Raw genomic sequence first — 24,338 nt, 5'->3', positions numbered from 1 at the left:
AAGACAAACAAATGTATATAACAAAACAGAAACAAACTCACAGATATAGAGAACAAACTAGTGGTTACCAGTGGGGAGAGGGAAGGAAGAAAGGACAAGAAAGGGGTTGGGGATTTAGAGATGCAAACTACTATGTATAAAATAAATAAGCAACAAGGGTATATTGTACACCACAGGGAAATATAGCCATTATTTTGAAATAACTTTAAATGGAGTATAATCTATAAAAATATTGAATCACTATGTTGTACACATGAAACTAGTATTACAAATTAACTATACTTCAATAAAATACATATATACATACATACATGCATACATACACACATATCAAAAGGATAAACAATAAAATAAACAAAATAGTTACCGACAGGGGAAGGGAGGGAACAGAGTAAAGAGGACAGAGACAGAAGCTAGGCTTCTCTGAATATACTTCCTTTAGACTTGACTTGACCTCAGAACCATGTCAATATTTTACATAATTATAAAACAAAATTCAGGGACTTCCCTGGTGGTGCAGTGGTTAAGAATCTGCCTGCCAATTCAGGGGACGTGGGTTTGATCCCTGGTCCGGGAAGAGCCCACATGCTACAGAGCAACTAAGCCCATGCACCACAACTACTGAGTCCACACGCCACAACTACTGAAGCCCACGCACCCTAGGGCCTGCGTTCTGCAACTACTGAGCCCACGTGCTGCAACTACTGAAGCCCGCGTGCCTAGAGCTCGTGCTCCGCAACAAGAGAAGCCACCGCGATGAGAAGCCCAGGCACTGCAACAAGAGTAGCCCCTGCTCGCCACAACTAGCGAAAGCCCGGGTGCAGCAACGAAGACCCAACGCAGCCATGAATAAATAAATGAATAATAAAATAAAACAAAATTCAATCAAAATGGGTAGGTGGGAGCAATCACAAAAATCAAAAGCAAGCAGAAGCAAATAAACCTAACTATGTATCAGGTCGATAGCTTAATCATAGGGAAAGGAATTATTTCAGGTAATTTTAAGATATTTTAATAATATTAAAACAATATTTTGACTGTACATCCCTAGTGAGGTATATCCTAAGAACAAAAGTGCAAAAAAATTCCTAAACGTTTTTAGAAATCATTCTTAGTAATAATATCGATATTGCTATATCCTGAAACTGCTATCAAAATATATTTTCTAGGATAAAAGAGGTTATTCATTACTTTAATGTTAGGCACCAAGATTTTTAGCACCAAAGACACACAAATATAAAATCAAGAAGCTAAGTAAAACCCTATAATCCTAAATATCAATTGGAAATATCAGTATGAACTCATTATATACTTTCTCTCTTAAAAAAAATATATGTCATAGCTCTGTCCACTAAAAAGGTCTAGAAACAATAACCTATGCAATAGTAATGAGCATTTGTGACGTCCAGACTGTGGGTTCTTAAAAATGTTCTCCACTAAAAGAAAGCAGGGCTCCTTAGAGGAATGGCTGATTCCAGGTCTAGGGTAGGAACTATATAAGATAAGCCTGGATATCTTGCCATATCAGAAACCAAATGAAACTATTAAAGACTGCTGAGGTCGTGCCAAAAGGACTCAGAATCACTTAAAGAGGCTCCTTCCAGCCCAAAACAGGACATTGTGCTTCAATAAGAATAATAACTACAAGGGATTGAAAGTCATTAAATATGTTAAAATTCATGATTTCACAGTAATACTTTTTTTAAAAAAAACATTTAGTCATCATTTAAGGATGTTACAGAACCAACTCATTATTCTGAAAACTGTTAAATAAAGGGGAAGAGTCAGGACTTTCTCATACAAAATATACTTCAGAGTAACCAAATAGTTGATGAAAGTTTCTCTCTATTCCAGTTAATAAACAAAATAACTACAGAATTAGAATATTCAGACCCCCACAGAAATAATGGATCTGGGGACAATAATCATCAAAGGACACTAACACAACAGAAAAGAGACAAGGAGACATTAGTGCCTCCTGATGGAAGTACACCATACCGCCTATGAATTATTCTTGACAAAAATGAATCTGAATCAGATCAAGCTTCTAAATCTAACTACCAGTTTACAGGAAAAACAGAGGACAAAGTACTATATTAAATGACACCATAAGGATGCAGTTATCAGAATCCAGAATTTAGGTAAACTATAGAACATATTAACAAAATACAAGGTGTGGACTTTAATCCTGATTCTAAAAAACCAACTGGAAAGAAGGGGGGGAGATAAGTGGGAAGGGTTGGGGGGAGGGAAGACTGGATATTTGATGATTTTAGAAACATCTTTATTAAATTTTATCAGGTATGATAATGGGTATTGGGTTTGAATAAAAAAGAAATCTGGTCTTTTAGAGACATGTACTGAAATATTTATGGGCAAAATAATGCTTCTTTGGACTTATTTCAAAATAATCCATGGGGCCAGGGGTTTGCTGTTAGAAGAGATACAGAAGAAACAAGAGTGGTCATGAGTTGATGATTACTCTAGCTGAGTAATAGGAAAATAGGAGAATCATATTATCTTTTCTGCTTCACGTGTACATTTGAACTTTTCAATAAAATATTGTTTTAAAACACTAGGAAAAAAACTTTGCACTAAAAAAACATACTTGCCTCTAGGGAGCAAGACAGGGGGTAGAAAGGGATGGAGCAGAAAACTATTACTTTTTATTATTTTCCTTACTTTTCATAAATCCTGAATTATAAGTTCAGTGTTTTAGTCCACTGAATCACTGTAATAACAACTACAGTACTGTTGAGACCTTTAATTGTAATGGATATAATCATTATAAAAGTAACATTGCTAGAACTAAAGGATATAACCCCCTTCCAGGTTTACACTAACTTCAACCATCTACACAGGAGTAATGACTCTCTCACTGCATCTGCACTTTCTCCTGATTTAATTAGGACTTACCAAAATTTGTCTTCGAATAGTTTCTTCTGAAGCAGCTGAGCCTTCACACATACACAACAACTTGCAAGCAACATGCCGTACTGCAAAACAGTAATTAGATACCCATAAACACAAAACATGCATTCCCCTTTTATATACACATAGAAAGAGAAAAGAGGAGTGAAGTGAAACCACTTTTGTTGTTAAAAAATAAGAACTTTAGAGGTCTTTTTAAAAAATCAATTATCAAAAGTAAATGACCTGAAAATTACCAAATGAATCATGTGCTTAATGCTTTAGTCAGACAGATATCTGATTTTCAAATTTTAATTTCTGCCTGTCTTAAATCCCAAAGACTCACATGATGCTCTTGTATGTACCACGCTGGCAGCAAAATAATTCTAAGTAGAATTGGAGTGTAAAGCTATTCAACATCTGACAAAATTTCTGAACATCAGAATAGTTTAAGATTATTCTCCTAAAATGTGAAACTGTCTAAATATATTATTTTCTGCAGATGAGGTAAAAGTTCTTGAAGCATAACTTAGAAAATACAGATATCTTCATTATACAGTTCATTTACCCTGAAAATAAGAAAGTCTGAATAATTGTAACCTCTTTAGTTGTGTAGTTTCTTTCATCATAAAACATACCCAATTTTTTAAAGATGACTTCACATATAACTGAACTAGTTGCCTTGATGTTATTAAATCTCAGCAGCCATTCTACCTATGCTAACACCATTTTTAATTAATATTCCAATGAAAAAGAGAAGATTTGCCCAGCTTAAATTATGGGTAATTGAAGTAGTCAAAATTTTATTAACCATTACAAAATGTAAAATTTATTCATCCCTCAACAAGTTTAATTTGTTTCTGGGAAAAAATACTTTCAGTAAAATAATTTCTAAACATATATTTACATTGTCCTGCATTTCCAGTTTTTGTTTTGTTTTGTCTTGCGGTACGCGGGCCTCTCACCGCCGCGGCCCCTCCCGCCGCGGAGCACAGGCTCCGGACGCGCAGGCCCAGCGGCCACGGGCCACGACCCACGGCCCGCGGGCCCAGCCGCTCCGCGGCACGCGGGATCCTCCCGGACCCGGGCACGAACCTGGTCCCCCGACATCGGCAGTCAGACTCCCAACCACTGCGCCACCAGGGAGGCCCACATTTCCAGTTTTGAAAATGTTTCCTTTATTTTTTTTCAAAGTTTACTAATTCTTCCATACACTCAAGGACCCTGATCTCAATTATTTTCCCTCTCCAAAGGTATCTTCAGTGCTTCCCTCTCAATTTACTCCTTCCCCTCTACCTTCAAATATATCCATCTCCCTTCCTTGAAAAAATTCAGCTAACCCCACTGTGCTTCAAGCTTCCCTCCCATTTCTCCTCTTCCTCTCATTGTCAAACTTCTTGAACTGAATGACCTACTATCTGTTTTATTGCTACTCCCTCGTCTCCTTAATGCCCTGCAACCTGTTTTGCATCTTTACCATTTTACTAAAGCTGCACTCCCAAAGATCAGCTTCCCTGACTTCACAGCTACATTTCACAATGATCATAATAACCTTTTTGAAAAATACTACTTCCTATGCCTCACTCTATCCTGGTTCAGCACTGAGCAGTGTCCCTCTGTGGGAAATGTTCTTAATATTTGGTAAGCATGAGAATTCCTGAGAAATTTTTTCAAATTACAGACATGCCCAGGTTTCATCCTAAACCCCCCAAATCAAAACCTCCAATGGTGGAGCCTGGGCATCTGTATTTTAAAAGGCTCCACAGGTGACTCTCATTTATATCAGTATCTAAGAACCACTGCTCTTTATTTTCTCCCTCAGAGAACTCAACAATTCATGTGGCTTCAACAGTCATCTCCATGTGAATAACCATCAAATCTATAGGCAGCCCGACCTTTCTCACAAGCTCCAGTCTCACATCTCCAACCTTATTGTCACCTCAAATACAACAGGTCTAAAACTAAAGTTTAAGAGTCATTCCTCTACTTCTGCCTTTCCTATTTCTGTTCATTGTTCCATAATTCTTCCCAATAATAAATAAATTGTAGTGCATAAATCTTAATGACGTTTTGATCACAACACAATCCAGGCACACTGAATTTGTTTTTGAGACAAAATATCTTCCAATCAACAGATTTTGAGAATAAAACTTTTTAAAATCAGAGGCTTCCTGCACTACACCCTGTTTTCCACTGTATCTTCAAAGTATTATACACATAATAAGCACCCAAATATCTAAGAACTGCTACATACAGAGTAAGTACATTAGGAAAGGTCGGTCCTAGGGCTGCAGCTCCCACTTCATCTACCAAATCCCCACTATTTGACAAGCAGTGAAAAACAGCCAGAGCAATATTCCTTGATATGCAGAATGGGAGAAGTTTAGAATTAAAGCATTTTAACATCGCATTTTAACACCTGTGTAATAAGTTTCTCCCACAGATGAATTTCCAACTCTTCCCTCCTCGCAACTACAAGATCTAAGGCTTCTAGGAGCAATGATATCAACATTTATTATCTGAGAGTTAAAGAGACAGAACTGTTCTCTAAACATCCTAAGAGAGGAGTGGGCTAAAAAGTAAGTATATTATTGACTATATCAACCACTAATTACCCTATACATACACTGAAGTTGTACACAGTTTGGTTTATATTCATAAAGATAAATACTTAGTATTAAATTCTATTTGTTGCATACAGACAAAATTCAACTGTCTACAAGCCAAGCACTCCAGAGATTCACCTTTTGGTTTGTTGCCTCAATGTATACTTTATAATGGGACATATACTTTCCATAAATGCATTAACTGTCCCTATCCTTGTTGGAAATCAGTAACTGTCAGCACACTAGACCCTGTCCATTTAGCTAAAGCACCCAAACTCTGCCAGACAGTAGATCATATTTAATACATCTAAGCGGCTGAATATGGTTTTGGGGTTTTGTTTTGCTGTTGTTATTCTTGTTTGCTCTCACAAAAAACTTCTATCATTTTTCTCAGTAACTCAGTCCAATGTTCATTAACCCACCTCATGAAGAAACTATTCTTTACAGACTTTTTAATCTGAATTCCTCACATAGCAACATTTTTCATTATTTTATTAATGGAGAGGAGAAACTACTATTTGATGGTTCTTCAGAATCCTGAAGATTCTGATCATCTCTTCTCCAAGGAAATACTCCATGTCCTTTGAAATTTTTCAAGTTCTCGTTTTCCCGCCTCATTTTTAATCATCTCTGTTGTTCACCAGCAGACTATTTCTTGCAGTTACGCTTTTAAATTTTTATTAATAAGGAGCTAAGCTCTGAAAAACCACAAAACCAAGGCAGGGTTTGCTTGAGAAACCACTGCTTATGGGTTGTTTTGTTTAGTTTTCTTTTAACAAACCTGCATCTAAGAACAGGTCAAAATATTATTTAAACTGCAGGGACACAATCTAATGTATAATAAGAACACTCCTCATAATATGAGTCACAAAACATATACGTACATTTAGCATTCTGCTCTCCACTTAAACCCAAAGCTGTTCTCTTGGTAACTGCCCAGTTCCACAGGTTTACTGCCATTTCTTCAATCTGTACAACAGAAACATTTGCTTAGCCACTTAAGATACTGTCCACCTCCAATGATATTTTCTTTCATGCATGTTTCACGTTTATGTCACTATTGTGGGTCATTTACAGGTCCTCCATAATCTAGTCCCATTTTGCTTTTCTCCCACAAACTTACCCACAGAGTAATTATCTTATTGTCCCATGAACACAACTTGTTCATTCCTGCGTACCTTTATTCATACTGTTGGCTTCACCTGATATACCTCCTCCCATGATCTTTATGTAACTCAAAGCCAAATTCACCCTCACCAAGAACATACATGAAGTTTTCAGCAACCATTACAGTCTTCATTGGTCTCTCTCTTCTTAGAATTCCTATATTAACTCAGTTTTACATAATTGAGCAATTAACTATGCTACTGTGTACCATTTATTCTTTGTTTTTATTGTTACTCTTATTTCCCAACTAGATTCCTTGAAATCAAAGATCATATCTCACTCAATTTATGTAGCACTTATACTACCTGCCAAAGTGCTAAATAAAGAATACATATTAAAATAATAAGATTTGTTGTTTTATTATGTTCTGTTCTAGGGACTATGGGGGAAAAGATTCTAGTAGCTTCTTCTGGTTTTATCTATCAGGTTGAACACAGTCAACTGGATGGAAAATAAATCAAGCTCATAGTACCTCAAGAATAAAATTTGCAGTAGATTCGTGTCTGGCAAGAGATCTCTGAAGGCAATAGCTGGTCCTGGGTGCTACTATTGCCTCAGACCAATATGCCATAGCTCTGGCCTGAATCTCCCGGTGTGCTATAGTGACTATGATAGAAGCTATATACCATTATCTTATCATAAACATATTGGTAGTAATATGACTAAGAGGAGTAACTGGAAAAAATATTAAACTCAGTTTGTGTACAATAACAGTGCACAATTGTATTTTAGTTTATTTCCTCAAGACTACTTTTTCCCCCTACAATTCCACATTTCCCTGATGAGCTTCCCTTTAAATGGATTATTTATTTAGATGGTCATCATTTCACTACTATTCTGCAGCTAATTATCATGCTCATCTCCACCTCTCTCACACAGTATCCCCATGCCACAGTTGACCTAATGATGACTTTCATATGAAATATTATTTGATTTGTTTCATCAAAAGCACATGGAATTAATATTTGACTTAAAATTTCCTAGAGGAACAAATGGTAGTTAGGTGGAAAAATAAACATGCAGAGTAAAACAACTTAAAGCTGCCATTTTGGGAATTTTGGAAAGCAATTTGATAACATGAGCCAAAAAATGTTCACACCTTTTTTTTAACATTTTTATTAGAGTATAATTGCTTTACAGTGGTGTGTTAGTTTCTGTTTTATTACAAAGTGAATCAGTTATACATGTACATATGTGCTGATATCTCTTCCCTCTTGCATCTCCCTCCCTGCCACCCTCCCTATCCCACCCCTCTAGGTGGTCACAAAGCAACGAGCTGATCTCCCTGTGCTGTGGGGCTGCTTCCCACTAGCTAGCTATTTTACGTTTGGTAGTGTATATATGTCCATGCCACTCTCTCACTTTGTCCCAGCTTACCCTTCCCCCTTCCGGTATCCTCAAGTCCATTCTGTAGTAGGTCTGTGTCTTTATTCCTGTCTTGCCCCTAGGTTCTTCATGACTGTTTGTTTTTTTTCGGATTCCATATATATGTGTTAGCATACGGTATTTGTTTTTCTCTTTCTGACTTACTTCAATCTGTATGACAGACTCTAGGTCCATTCACCTCACTACAAATAACTCAATTTCATTTTTTTATGGCTGAGTAATATTCCACTGTATATATGTGCCACATGTTCTTTATCCATTCATCTGTCGATGGACACTTAGGTTGCTTCCATGTCCTGGCTATTGTAAACAGAGATGCAATGAACATTGTGGTACATGACTCTTTTTGAATTATGGTTTTCTCAGGGTATATGCCCAGTAGTGGGATTGCTGGGTCATATGGTAGTTCTATTTTTAGTTAGTTTTATTTTATTATTATTTTTTTTTGCAGTACGCAGGCCTCTCACTGTTGTGGCCCCTCCTGTTGCAGAGCACAGGCTCTGGACGCGCAGGCTCAGAGGCCATGGCTCACGGGCCCAGCCACTCCGCGGCATGTGGGATCCTCCCGGACCGGGGCACGAACCCGTGTCCCCTGCATCGGCAGGCAGACTCTCAACCACTGTACCACCAGGGAAGCCCCTATTTTTAGTTTTTTAAAGAACCTCCATACTGTTCTCCATAGTGGCTGTATCAATTTACATTCCCCTCAACAGTGCAAGAGGGTTCCCTTTTCTCCACACCCTCTCCAGCATTTATTGTTTGTAGATTTTTTTATGATGGCCATTCTGAGCAGTGTGAGATGATATCTCTTTGTAGTTTTGATTTGCATTTCTCTAATGATTAATGATATTGAGCATTCTAAAAAGAGACTTCTATGTAAAAAAATACACTAACAACTTTAGAACTAATTAACAAATTTAACAAGGTTGCAGAATACAAGATCAATACACGGAAAACAATTACATTAGCAATGAATAATCTGAAAATTAAATTACGAAAACAGTACATCTACAGTAACATCAAAAGAAATAAAACATGTAGAAAATTTAACAAAAAAGTACAAAACTTACACTCCAAACTAAAAACACTGAAGAAATTAAACAATAAATGGAAAGACACACCATTTTATGGCTTAGAACACTTAATATTGTTGAGTTGGCAATACTCCCCAAATGATCTATGGATTTATGCACTACCCATCAAAATTCCAGCTGTCTTCTTTGCAGAAATTGGCAAGCAGATCCTAAATTTCATATGGAAATTCAAGGGACCCTAGAATAGTCAAAAGAATCTTGAAAGAGAAGAACAAAGTTAAATGACTCACATTTCCAATTTCAAAACTTTCTACAAATCTACAATAATCAGGAGAGTGTAGTACTGGCATAAGGACAGACATACAGACCAATGGAATAGACCTGAGAATCCAGAAATAAACCCTCATATTTATGGTCAATTGATTTTTGATAAGGATACTAACACAAATTTAATGGGGAAAGAACAGTCAACAAACATACTGGGACAGCTTGATATCCACATGCAAAAGAATGAATCTGGGGCCTCCCTGGTGGCGCAGTGGTTGAGAGTCCGCCTGCCGATGCAGGGGATACGGGTTCGTGCCCCGGTCTGGGAGGATCCCATATGCCGCGGAGCGGCTGGGCCCGTGAGCCATGGCCGCTGGGCCTGCGCATCCGGAGCCTGTGCTCCGCAACGGGAGAGGCCACAACAGTGAGAGGCCCGCGTACCACAAAAAAAAAAAAAAAAAAAAAAAGAATGAATCTGGATCCCTTCCTCATATGATATGCAAAAGTAAACTCAAAATGGATCATAAACCTAAAGGTAAGAACTAAAAGTATAAAACTCTCAGAAGAAAACGTAACAGTAAGTCTTCACGACCTTGGGTTAGGAAAATCCTCCTTAGATATGACACCAAAAGTATAAACAATAAAAGAAAGACTTGATAAGTTAGACTTCATCAAAATTTTAAACTTTTTTGCTTCAGAGGATACAATCAAGAAAGTGAAAAGATAACTCACAGAATGAGAGAAAATATTTTACAAGTCACGTATCTGATAAGTGACTTGTATCTGGAATATATATATAGAACTCCTACTACTCATAATAAAAAGACAACTCAATTTAAAAATTGGCAAAGGATCTTAATAGATATTTCTCCAACTAAAATATGCAAATGACCAATAAGCACATGAGAAGATGCTCAACATCATCAGCCATCAGGGAAACAAATTAACCACAACGAGATACCACCTCACACCCATTAGGATGACTACTATCAAAAAACAGAAATAACAAGTGTTGGTAAGGATGTAGAGAAACTGCAACCCTTGTGCACTACTGATGGGAATTTAAAATGGTGCAGCCACTATGGTAAACAGTATGGCAGTTCCTCAAAAAAAATAAAATAAAATTACCATATGATCCAGCAATTTCACTTCTGGGTATATACCCAAAAGAATTGAAAGCAGGGACTTGAACAGATACTTTTATGCCCATGTTCATAGCTGCATTATTCACAAAAGCCAAAAAGGCGGAAGCAGTTCATGTATCTATGGACTGATATATAGATAAACAAAACGTGGTATGTACACATAAAGGAATATTATGAAGCCTTAAAAAGGACAGAAATTCTGGGGGAGGGGAAAAAAAGGCAGAAATTCTGACACATACTACACCATGGATAAATCTGAGGACATTATACTGAGTGAAATATGCCAGTCACAAAGCGATAAATACTGTATGATTCCACTTATATGAAGTACCAAGAGTAGTCAAACTTATAGAGATAGAAAGTAGAATGGTGGTTGCCAGGGTCTGCGAGAAAGGGAGAATGGGGAGTTGTTGTTTAATAGGTATAGAATTTCAGTTTTGCAAGATGAAAAGAGTTCTGGAGATTGGTTGCACAATGATGTGAATGTACTCAATACTACTGAATTTTACATTTAAAAATAGTTAAGATGGTAAATTTTACATTATGTATACTTTACCACAATTAAAAATAAAACAAACACAATGAGATACTACTTCACACTCACTAGGATGGCTATAATCAAAAAGCTAATAATAAGTATTGGTGATGATGTGGAAAAATTGGGTCAATTTTTGACCCAATTTGATATGCTGCTGGTGGGAATGCAAAATGGTATACAGTCACTTTGGAAAACAATCTGGCAGTTCCTCAGAAGTTAAACAGAGTTACCATATGACCAGCAATGTCACTCCTAGGTATATACCTAAGAGAAATAAAAACATAAAAACCTGTACATGAATGTTCATAGCAGCATTATTCATAGTAGCCAAAAGGTGTAAACAACCCAAACGTTCATCAACAGATGAATGGATATACAAAACATGATATATCCAAAGAATGGAATATTATCAGCCATAAAAGGTAATGAAGTACATGGGACTTCCCTGGTGGCGCAGTGTTTAAGAATCTGCCTGCCAAGGCAGGGGACACGGGTTCGAGCCCTGGTCTGGGAAGATCCCACATGCCGCAGAGCAACGAATCCCATGCACCACAACTACTGAGCCTGTGCTCTAGAGCCCACGAGCCACAACTACTGAGCCCACGTGCCACAACTACTGAAGCCCACGTGCCTAGAACCCGTGCTTTACAACTAGAGAAGCCACCGCAATGAGAAGCCTTCACATCGCAACAAAGAGTAGCCCCCGCTCGCCACAACTAGAGAAAGCCCACGTGCATCAATGAAGACCCAACGCAGCCAATCAATCAATAAATAAAACTCAAGCTTTCACATGGAAGTTAGAATTAAAAATAAAAGTAATGAAGTACAGATACATGCTACAACATGGAAGAACCTTGAAAACATTATGCTAAGTGACAGCAGTCCCAAAAGACCACATATTGTATGATTCCATTTATATAACATGTCCAGGATAGGCAAATCCACAGAGATGGAAAGTAGATTAGAGGTCGCCTAGAGATGGAGGAGAGAGGAGGAAACGGAGAGTGTCTGTGAAGGGGTGCGAGGTTTCTTTCGGAGGTGATGAAAATGTTCTAAAGTTAACTGTGGTGATGGGTGCACAACTCTGTGAAATACTAAAAATCATTGAATTGTACACTTGAAATGGGTAAATTATATGGCATATGAATTATATATAAAGTTATATAAATAAAGTTATATATAAGACATATTTACAACAAACTTTATTCTCACCTGTGTGAATCAAGTTTCAGTTTATTCTCACATGTGTGCAATCACCAAAATGGAAGGAACTGCCCAAGGTAAACATTCCCAAAAGTATTTCAGAACCTCAAGGCAATTTCAAAATTAAGTGACAGGGCTTCCCTGGTGGCGCAGTGGTTGAGAGTCCGCCTGCCGATGCAGGGAACACGGGTTCGTGCCCCGGTCCAAGAGGATCCCACATGCCGCGGACCGGCTGGGCCCGTGAGCCATGGCCACTGAGCCTGCGCGTCTGGAGCCTGTGCTCCGCAACGGGAGAGGCCACAACAGTGAGAGGCCCGCGTACGGCAAAAATAAATAAATAAATAAATAAATAAAAAATAAAAAAACTTACGTGACAGACCTCCAATTAAACACTAGGAAAAAAAAAAACCCGAAAAAGCATCACTGAAGGCTTATATTCAACTGAGTTCCCCACTACCAGGTACCACGCAGTTTCTTACTTTGCTGGAAGGAAAAGAGAACTATTATTATTTTTATTTATTTATTTTATTGGCTGTGTTGGGTCTTCATTGCTGTGCGCAGGCTTTCTCTAGTTGCAGAGAGCAGGGGCTACTTTTCATTGCGGTGTGCAGGCTTCTCATCATAGTGGCTTCCCTTACTGTGGCACACGGGCTTAGTTTCTCCGTGGCATGTGGGATCTTCCAGGACCAGGGCTCGAACCCATGTCCCCTGCGTTGGCAGGCAGATTCTTAACCACTGCACCACCAGAGAAGCCCGAGAACTCTTATTAATGACTAACTGCTATGCACCCAGGACCTTAAATATGTTATTTTGTTCACTATTCACAACAACACTAGGAGGTGGGTTTTATTATGGTCCTTTTCACAGATGAGAAAACTGAAGCCTAGACAGATTAAACAGTACATATAAATTTGAGACATATTTTTCCATTGGTTTCTAAAACATTATTTTCCTTAAATGTGCCATTAGGCTTGATTTCCATGTATTTAGATTTCATGTTAATCATGAAGTCTATATTTTTTACTTACACATTAATTAGAACAGTGAATCGTCAAAACTTATAAACAAAATCATCAAAAGTTGTAAACAAAATACCAACCTGAGAGTCGTCTATTTCAGCCATAGACTCCCTGTTGATATTTGCTATGTCAACGAAGAGTCTGTCAATTGTCTCAGGTATCTGAGGTGAACTGTCATTTATAACCAGGTTTTCAACAATTTCTGAAATAACAATAAATGATAAAAGTGCTGTGAACTATCACCATTGGCTGAAAGTAGCAAATCATTCTGAAATCTGTTCCTAGACTTTTGTCAAATGAATACAGCATGGAGAAACTTCAATACTCCTTAGAGTAAAACCAAACTGGAGATAAAGTTTATTCTACCTAAAGGCAAAGTATAATTTTCAAATAAAATTTGTATTTCCTGGGAGTCACTTGTTTATAACTTAATCATCATTACTCGTTCTCAAAGTAAAATGCACTGACTTCACAAATAGTCATGTTATTATAGGTCATCTTAAAACTACAGAAGAGAAATTAACAATGTCTTCAAAATTACAAAATGTAGAAATTCTGAAGGGAGACTTAGATACATGCCCTGTAAAACTAAAATACTTATTAATACTTTAAAGCATTAGACAGACATATGCTGAAGTCTTGACCTTACTTTGTGAGAAAAAAATGACATGCTCAATTAGCAACAACATTAGCCAGTTCTTGAATCTGTACAAATGATGTCACCATTTTCTAAACAGTCTTGAGCTCCAGACCCAATATAACTGAATCTTATTAGGCCACAGAATTCCTTAAAACCCAAACATGATGTAGAACCATAATTGATGCCTTTCATACGATCAAAATTGAGGTTTTTCCAAACTCGTGTAACAGAGGTCTCCATAACCTACATGTCTCTAATTTCTTGCAACATTTCTGAGCATTAACTAGCAAGAATGTTGTTAATATTCATAACAATACGATAAGAGCACCTTCTGGAAGATTTTTAATCTGCTACAATAAACAGGTTTTTAACCTGCTACAACGAACAATAAATCTGCTAAATGAAAAATTTTCAGGACTTGCCTGGTGGCACAGTAGTTAAGAATACACCTAACAATGCAGGGGGTACGGGTTCGAGCCCTGGTCCAGGAAGATCCAACATTCTACGGAAGCAAATAAGCCCATGCGCCTCAACTACTGAGCCTGCACTCCGGAGCCCGTAAGCCACAACTAATGAGCCTGCATGCCTAGAGCCCATCCTCTGCAACAAGAGAAGCCACCACAATGAGAAACCCGCACACCACAACAAAAAGTAGCCCCCACTCACAGCAACTAGGGAAAGCCCGCGAGCAGCAACAAAGACCCAACGCAGCCAAAAATAAATAAATAAATTTTTTTTTAAAGAAAACTTTTCAGTTAAATATCAGAAAATAGATTCACATAGAGACTCCACAAAGAAACTTACTTTCAAATACACTGAAACATTTTTTAAAGTTCATAGACTTTAGTACCCACTGCATGATCAGAGATATTAGGGAAAATATACCATACATATTTCATATGCCTCAAGTAATGCTACATATGAAAAGAAAAACCTCTAGGTTCCTTACTCCCATAAATTAGTTAACAGAAGGACTAATATTAAATACCTTGATTCATCTAAGATTAAGTAAGCATTAAGCTGAGAAGTATATATATTATAGCCCTTGCTCAAAATATTGATAACAGAACTAGGAAAGTTTAGAATGGGAGAAAATATTTGCAAATCATATATCTGATAAGGGCTTAATATCCAAAATATATAAAGAAATCATACAACTTAATAGCAAAAGAAAATCCAATTTAAAAATGCCTGAATAGGGCTTCCCTGGTGGTGCAGTGGTTGAGAGTCCGTCTGCCGATGCAGGGGACATGGGTTCGTGCCCCGGTCCCGGAAGATCCCACATGCCGCGGAGCGGCTGGGTCCGTGAGCCACGGCTGCTGAGCCTGCGCGTCCAGAGCCTGTGCTCCGCAACGGAAGAGGCCACAGCAGTGAGAGGCCCGCGTACCAGAAAAAAAAAAAAAAGCCTGAATAGACACTTTTCCAAGGAAAACACAGTGAAGGCCAACAGGTACATGAAAAAAAAAAAAGGTGTTCAACATCATTAATCATCAAGGAAATGCAAATCAAAACCATAATGAGATATCACCTCACACCTGTTAGAATGGCCATCATAAAAAGACAAGCAGGGCTTCCCTGGTGGCGCAGTGGTTGAGAGTCTGCCTGCCGATGCAGGGGACACGGGTTCATGCCCCGGTCTGGGAGGATCCCACATGCCGCAGAGTGGCTAGGCCCGTGAGCCATGGACACTGAGCCTGAGCGTCCAGAGCCTGTGCTCCGCAATGGGAGAGGCCACAACAGTGAGAGGCCCACGTACCACAAAAAAAAAAAAAAAAAGACAAGCAATAACAAGTGTTGGCGGAGATGTGGAGAAAAGGGAACCCTCAACACTGTTCGTGGAAATGTAAATTGGTGCAGCCACTATGGAAAACAGTAGGGAGGCTCCTCAAAAAATTAAAAATAGGACTACCATATGATCCAGCAATTCCACTTCTGGGTATTTATCTGAAGAAAATGAAAACACTAACTTGAAAAGACCTGTGCAACCCCATGTTCATTGCAGCATTATTTACAACAGCCAAGATGTGGAAAGAACCTAAGTCTCCATTGATGAATGGATTTTTAAAATGTGCTAAATATATACAATAAAATGTTATTCAGCCATAAAAAAGAATGAAATCTTGCCATCTGCAACAGGTATGGACCTTAAAGGCGTTATACTAAGTGAAATAAGTCACACAGAGAAAGACAAATACCATATGATCTCACTTACATGTGGAATCATTTTTTTAAAATGGCTCATAAATACAGGAAACAGACTGGGGGTTGCCAGAAGCAGGAAGTGGAGGGGGGGCCAAATGGGTAAAGGAAGTCAAAAGGTACAAACTTCCAGTTATAAAATAATTAGGGCATAGGGATGTAATATACAGCATGGCAACTATAGTTATTACTGTACTGTATATTTTTAAATTGTTAAGAGTAAATCTTGGGAGGAGCTTCAAGATGGCGGAGGAGTAAGACGTGGAGATCACATTCCTCCTCACAAATACATCAGAAATACATCTACATGTGGAACAATTCCTACAGAACACCTACTGAACGCTGGCAGAAGACCTCAGACTTCTCAAAAGGCAAGAAACTCCCCACATACCTGGGTATGGCAAAAAAAAAAAAAGAAAAAAGAGAGACAAAAGAATAGGAATGGGACCTGGACCTCTGGGAGGGAGGTGTGAAGGAGGAAAGGTTTCCACACACTAGGAAGCCCTTTCGCGGGCGGAGACTGCCAGTGGCGGAGGGGGGAAGCTTCAGAGCCACGGAGGAGAGCACAGCCACAGGGGTGCGGAGGGCAAAGAGGAGAGATTCCCGCACAGAGGATCAGTGCCAACCAGCACTCACCAGCCCGAGAGGCTTGTCTGCTCACCCGCTGGAGTGGGTGGGGTCTGCAAGCTGAGGGTTAGGCTTCCAAGGTCGGATCCCAGGGAGAGGACTGGGGTTGCCTGCGTGAACACAGCCTGAAGGGGGCTAGTATGCCACAGGTAGCCGGGAGGGAGTCCAGGAAAGGGTCTGGAGCTGCCAAAGAGGCAAAAGACTTTTTCTTGCCTCTTTGTTTCCTGGTGCGCAAGGAGAGGGGATTCAGAGCGCACATAAATGAGCTCCAGACACGGGCATGAGCCGCGGCTATCAGCGCAGACCCCAGAGACGGGCATGAGACGCGAAGGCTGCTGTTCCAGCCACCAAGAAGCCTGTGTGCAAGCACAGGTCACTATCCACACCGCCGCTCCCGAGAGCCTGTGCACCCCGCCACTGCCAAGGCCTCGAGATCCAGGGACAACTTCCCCAGGGAGAACACATGGCATGCCTCAGGCTGGTGCAACATCACGCTGGGCTCTGCCGCCGCAGGCTCGCCCCGAACTCCATACCCCTCACTCCCCCAGGCCTGAGTGATCCAGAGCACCCAAATCGGCTGTTCCTTTAACCCCGTCCTGTCTGAGTGAGGAACAGATGCCCTCAGGCAACCTACACACAGAGGCGGGTCCAACTCCAAAGCTGAAGCCCAGGAGCTGTGCGAAGAAAGAAGAGAAAGGGAAATTTCTCCCAGAAGCCTCAGGAGCAGCGGATTAAATCTCCACAACAAACTTGATGTACCCTGCATCTGTGAAATACCTAAATAGACAACGAATCATCCTAAATTGATGAGGTGGACTTTGGGAGCAATGATATATATTCTTCCCCCTTCTTCTCTTTTTGAGAGTGTGTATGTGTGTGATTCTGTGTGTGCTTTTCTCTGTATAGCTTTGCCTTTGCCATTTGTCCTAGTGTTCTGTCTGTCCATTTTTGTTGTTGTTCTTGTTTTTTTAATATAGTTTTTATCACTTTTTATCATTGATGGATTTGTTTTTTGGTTTCCTTTGGTTGCTCTCTGCTTTCTTTCCTCCATCTTTTTTATTACTTAAAAAAAGTTTTAAAAACTATTATTTATTTCTTATTTTAACAACTTTATTTTATCTTCCCCTTTTTTTCTTTCTTTTTATTCTCCCTTTTATTCTGAGCCGTGTGGATGACAGGCTCTTGGTGCTGCAGCCAGGCATCAGGGCTGTGCCTCTGAGGTGGGAGAGCCAAGTTCAGGACACTGGTCCACAAGAGACCTCCCAGCTCCACGTAATATCAAATGGCGAAAATCTCCCAGAGACCTCCATCTCATCGCCAAGACCCAGCTCCACTCAACGACCAGCAAGCTACAGTGCTGGACACCCTATGCCACACAACTAGAAAGACAGGAACACAACCCCACCCATTAGAAGAGAGGCTGCCTAAAATCATAATAAGGCCACAGACAGCACAAAACACACCACCAGAAGCAGACCTGCCCACCAGAAAGAAAAGATCCAGCCTCATTCACCAGAACATGGGCACTAGTCCCCTCCACCAGGAAGCCGACACAACCCATGGAACCAACCTTAGCCACTGGGGGCACATAGCAAAAATATGGGAACTACGAACCTGCAGCCTGCGAAAAGGAGAACCCAAATACGGTAAGTTAAGCAAAACGAGAAGACAGAGAAACACACAGCAGATGAAGGAGCAAGGCAAAAACCCATGAGACCTAACAAATGAAGAGGAAATAGGCAGTCTACCTGAAACAGAATTCAGAATAATGATCGTAAAGATGATCCAAAATCTTGGAAACAGAATGGAGAAAATATAAGAAACGTTTAACAAGGACCTAGAAGAACTAAAGAGCAAACAAACAATTATGAACAATGCAATAAATGAAATTAAAAATTCTCTAGAAGGGATCAATAGCAGAATAACTGAGTTAGAGGAACAGAGAAGTGGCCTGGGAGATAAAATAGTGGAAATAACTACTGCAGAGCAGAATAAAGAAAAAAGAATGAAAAGAATTGAGGACAGTCTCAGAGACCTCTGGGACAATATTAAACGCATCAACATTCAAATTATAGGGGTCCCAGAAGAAGACAAAAAGAAAGGGACTGAGAAAATATTTCAAGAGATTATAGTTGAAAACTGCCCTAATATGGGAAAGGAAATAGTTAATCAAGTCCAGGAAGCAAAGAATACAGGATAAATCCAAGGAGAAACACGCCAAGACACATATTAATCAAACTATCAAAAATTAAATACAAAGAAAACTATTAAAAGCAGCAAGGGAAAAACAACAAATAACATCCAAGGGAATCCCCATAAGTCTGACAGATGATCTTTCAGCAGAAACCCTGCAAGCCAGAAGGGAGGGGCAAGAAATATTTAAAGTGATGAAGGAGAAAAACCTACAACGAAGATTACTCTACCCAGCAAGGATCTCATTCTGATTTGATGGGGAAACTAAAAACTTTACAGACAAGCAAAAGCTGAGAGAATTCAGCACCACCAAACCAGCTTTACAACAAATGCTAAAGGAACTTCTCTAGGCAGGAAACACAAGAGAAGGAAAACACCTACAAGAACAAACCCAAAACAATTAAGAAAATGGTAATAGAAACATACGTATCGATAATTACCTTAAATGTAAATGGATTAAATGATCCAACCAAAACACGTAGACTGGCTGAATGGATACAAAAACAACACCCGTATATATGCTGTCTACAACAGACCCACTTCAGACCTAGGGACACATACAGACTGAAAGTGAGGGGATAAAAAAGATATTCCATGCAGAGGGAAATCAAAAGAAAGCTGGAGTAGCAATTCTCATATCAGACAAAATAGACTTTAAAACAAAGACTATTACAAGAGACAAAGAAGGACACTACATAATGATCAAGGGAACAATCCAAGAAGAAGATATAACAATTGTAAATATTTATGCACCCAACATAGGAGCACCTCAATACATCAGGGAAATACTAACAGCCATAAAACAGGAAATCGACAGTAACACCATCATAGTAGGGGACTTGAACACCCCACTTTCACCAATGGACAGATCATCCAAAATGAAAATAAATAAGGAAACACAAGCTTTAAATGATACATTCAACAAGATCGACTTAATTGATATTTATAGGACATTCCACACAAAAACAACAGAATACACATTCTTCTCAAGTGCTCATGGAACACTCTCCAGGACACATCATATCTTGGGTCACAAATCAAGCCTTGGTAAATTTAAGAAAACTGAAATCATATCAAATATCTTTTCCCAACACAACGCTACGAGACTAGATATCCATTACAGGAAAAGATCTGTAAAAAATACAAACACACGGAGGCTAAACAATACACTACTAAATAACCAAGAGATCACTGAACAAATCAAAGAGGAAATCAAAATTACCTAGAAACAAATGACAATGAACACACAACAACCCAAAACCTATGGGATGCAGCAAGAGCAGTTCTAAGAGGTAAGTTTATAGCAATACAATCCTACCTTAAGAAATAAGAAACATCTCAAATAAACAACCTAACCTTATACCTAAAGCAATTACAGAAAGAAGAACAAAAAAAACCCCAAACTTAGCAGAAGGAAAGAAATCATAAAGATCTGATCAGAAATAAATGACAAAGAAATGAAGGAAACGATAGAAGAGATCCATAAAACCAAAAGCTGGTTCTTTGAGAAGATAAACAAAATTGACAAACCATTAGCCAGACTCATCAAGAAAAAAAGGGAGAAGACTCAAATCAATAGAATTAGAAATGAAAAAGGAGAAGTAACAACTGACACTGCAGAAATACAGAGGATCATGAGAGATTACTACAGGCAACTCTATGCCAATAAAATGAAAAACCTAGAAGAATTGGACTAATTCTTAGAAATGCACAACCTTCCGAGACTGAACCAGGAAGAAATGGAAAATATGACCAGACCAATCACAAGCACTGAAGTTGAAACTGTGATTGAAAATCTTCCAACAAACAAAAGCCCAGGGCCAGATGGCTTCACAGGCAAATTCTATCAAACATTTAGAGAAGAGCTAACACCTATCCTTTTCAAACTCTTCCAAAATATAGCAGAGGGAGGAACATTCCCAAACTCATTCTACGAGTCCACCATTACCCTGATACCAAAACCAGACAAAGATGTCACAAAAAAAGAGAAAACTACCGGCCAATATCACTGAGGAGCACAGATGAAAATATCCTCAACAACATACTAACAAACAGAATTCAACAGCACATTAAAAGGATCATACACCATGATCAAGTGGGGTTTATCCCAGGAATGCAAGGATTCTTCAATATACGCAAATCAATCAACGTGAAACACCATATTAACAAATTGAAAGAGAAAACCCATATGATCATCTCAATAGATGCAGAGAAAGCTTTCGACAAAATTCAACACCCATTTATGATAAAAACCCTCCAGAAAGCAGGCATAGAGAGAACTTTCCTCAACATAATAAAGGCCACATATGACAAACTCACAGCCAACATCATCCTCAGTGGTGAAAACCTGAAACCATTTCCACTAAGACCAGGAACAAGACAAGGCTGCCCACTCTCACCACTATTATTCAACATAGTTTTGGAAGTTTTAGTCACAGCAATCAGAGAAGAAAAAGAAATAAAAGGAATCCAAATCGGAAAAAAAGAAGTAAAGCTCTCACTGTTTGCAGATGACATAATACTATACATAGAGAATCCTAAAGATGCTACCAGAAAACTACTAGAGCTAATCAATGAATTTGGTAAAGTAGCAGGACACAACATTAATGTACAGAAATCTCTTGCATTCCTATACACTAATGATGAAAAATCTGAAAGTGAAATTAAGAAAACACTCCCATTTACCACTGCAACAAAAAGAGTAAAATATCTAGGAATAAACCTACCTAAGGAGACAAAAGACCTGTATGCAGAACATTATAAGACACTGATGAAAGAAATTAAATATGATACAAATAGATGGAGAGGTATACCATGTTCTTGGATTGGAAGAATCAACACTGTGAAAATGACTATACTACCCAAAGCAATCTACAGATTCAATGCAATCCCTATCCAACTGCCACTGGCATTTTTCACAGAACTAGAACAAAAAATCTCACAATTCGTATGGAAACACAAAAGACCCTGAATAGCCAAAGCAATCTTGAGAAAGAAAAACAGAGCTGGAAGAATCAAGCTCCCTGACTTCAGACTATAGTACAAAGCTACAGTAATCAAGACAGTATGATACTGGCACAAAAACAGAAATATAGGTCAATGGAAGAGGATACAAAGCCCAGAGATAAACCCAAGCACATATGGTCACCTTATCTTTGATAAAGGAGGCAAGAATATACAATGGAGAAAAGACAGCCTCTTTATTAAGTGGTGCTGGGAAAACTGGACAGCTACACATAAAAGAATGAACTTAGAGCAATGCCTAACACCATACACAAAAATAAACTCAAAATAGATTAAAGACCTAAATGTAAGGCCAGAAACTATCAAACTCTTAAAGGAAAACACAAGCAGAACACTCTATGACATAAATCACAGCAAGATCCTTTTGGACCCACCTCCTAGAGAAACGGAAATAACAACAAAAATAAACAAATGGGACCTAATGAAACTTCAAAGCTTTTACACAGCAAAGGAAACCATAAACAAGACCAAAAGACAACCCTCAGAATGGGAGAAAGTATTTGCAAATGAAGCAACTGACAAAGGATTAATCTCCAAAATTTACACGTAGCTCATGCAGCTCAATATCAAAAAAACAAACAACCCAATCCAAAAATGGGCAGAAGACCTAAATGGACATTTCTCCAAATAAGATATACAGACTGCCAACAAACACATGAAAGAATGCTCAACATCATTAATCATTAGAGAAATGTGAATCAAAACTACAGTGAGATATCATCTCACACCGATCAGAATGGCCATCATCAAAAAACCTAGAAACAATAAATGCTGGAGAGGGTGTGGAGAAAAGGGAACCCTCTTGCACTGTTGGTGGGAACGTAAATTGATACAGCCACTGTGGAGAACAGTATGGAGGTTCCTTAAAAAACTAAAAATAGAACTACCATACGACCCAGCAATCCCACTACTGGGCATATACCCTAAGAAAACCATAATTCAAAATGAGTCATGTACCACAATATTCACTGCAGCTCTATTTACAATAGCCAGGACATGGAAGCAACCTAAGTGTCCATCGACAGATGAATGGATAAAGAACATGTCGCACATATATACAGTGGAATATTACTCAGCCATAAAAAAATGAAATTGAGTTATTTGTAGTGAGGTGAATGGACCTAGAGTCTGTCATACAGATTGAAGTAAGTCAGAAAGAGAAAAACAAATACCGTATGCTAACACATATATATGGAATCCGAAAAAAAACAAACAGTCATGAAGAACCTAGGGGCAAGACAGGAATAAAGACACAGACCTACTACAGAATGGACTTGAGGATACCGGAAGGGGGAAGGGTAAGCTGGGACAAAGTGAGAGAGTGGCATGGACATATATACACTACCAAACGTAAAATAGCTAGCTAGTGGGAAGCAGCCCCACAGCACAGGGAGATCAGCTCGTTGCTTTGTGACCACCTAGAGGGGTGGGATAGGGAGGGTGGCAGGGAGGGAGATGCAAGAGGGAAGAGATATGGGGACATATGTATAACTGACTCATTTTGTTATAAAGCAGAAACTAACACACCTTTGTAAAGCAACTATACTCCAATAAAGATGTTTTAAAAAAAGAGTAAATATTAAAAGTTACCAACACAAGAAAAAAATTTTCTAACTATCTATGGTGATGGATGTTAAACTAGACTTATTGTGCTGATCATTTTGTAATACACACGAATATTGAATCATTATTTTGTACACCTGAAACTAATATAATGTTGTATGTCAATTATACCTCAATTTAAAAAAAATAATTAGGAAAGTTTTTAAATGATGTTTTTAAATATCCAAATATCTTTTAAAAAAAGATTTCTTGAAATCTTTTTGAAAGGAAAAAACCCAATATAAAATTTTTTATTTGACTTCCTTTTTAAAAAAATCCAACTGTATTTTATTAGAATACCAATTATAACTCCTAGTTACATAGTATATGAGACTGTGAAGGCGTTAATTTTGATTTGTGAGTGTTCTCTTAATATTTTATATAATTCATTCTTTTGTCAAAATAATTGCGGTCCTTTCAAAGCATATTTTCAGTGTCATTCAGTTGAGCAACTTGACCAACACCAGCTGAGGCAATGAGAGCACTGCAGTTCTTGAGGATAAAACGCAGTCAGCAAAGCTGAGTAATAGAGATCACATAGCTGAATGGTTGAGAGTTACACTATGAAGGAGAGCCTTGCTTCTGGGAGAAGCTCAGAAAAGAGCTTCTATAAATACAGCCTATTCCTGAGATGTGAAGACAACACTCTGTATTAAGGTTATATCAGGCAATATTGTACATTTTGAAAAAAATGATTAAATTATCTTCCTGGCTACTGAAATAAACTATGATTTACAACATGACTGCAGTCAATTTAATTTAAATGAGATTCATCCTA

General features: G+C 38.5%; 1 protein-coding gene across 2 annotated transcripts in view; it reads right to left on the bottom strand.

Annotated features, from left to right (window-relative positions):
- Nucleotides 1-13,398: 13,398 nt before the first annotated feature.
- SLC7A3 (solute carrier family 7 member 3) overlaps nucleotides 13,399-24,338 on the bottom strand; it is a 37,688-nt gene continuing 26,748 nt past the window's right edge. Inside the window, exon 13 of one of the 2 annotated variants that reach the window (XM_081223315.1) lies at nucleotides 13,399-13,477. The gene's annotated coding sequence lies outside the window, so the exon portion shown is untranslated. The remainder of the gene's footprint in view (nucleotides 13,478-24,338) is intronic. The other variant, XR_014014315.1, reaches the window with a different exon arrangement.

Source organism: Mesoplodon bidens (assembly GCF_964165515.1).
Source record: "Mesoplodon bidens genome assembly, chromosome: X".
In the NCBI taxonomy this organism is placed as follows: Eukaryota; Metazoa; Chordata; class Mammalia; order Artiodactyla; family Ziphiidae; genus Mesoplodon; species Mesoplodon bidens.
This window is presented reverse-complemented; position numbering and strand designations above follow the sequence as displayed.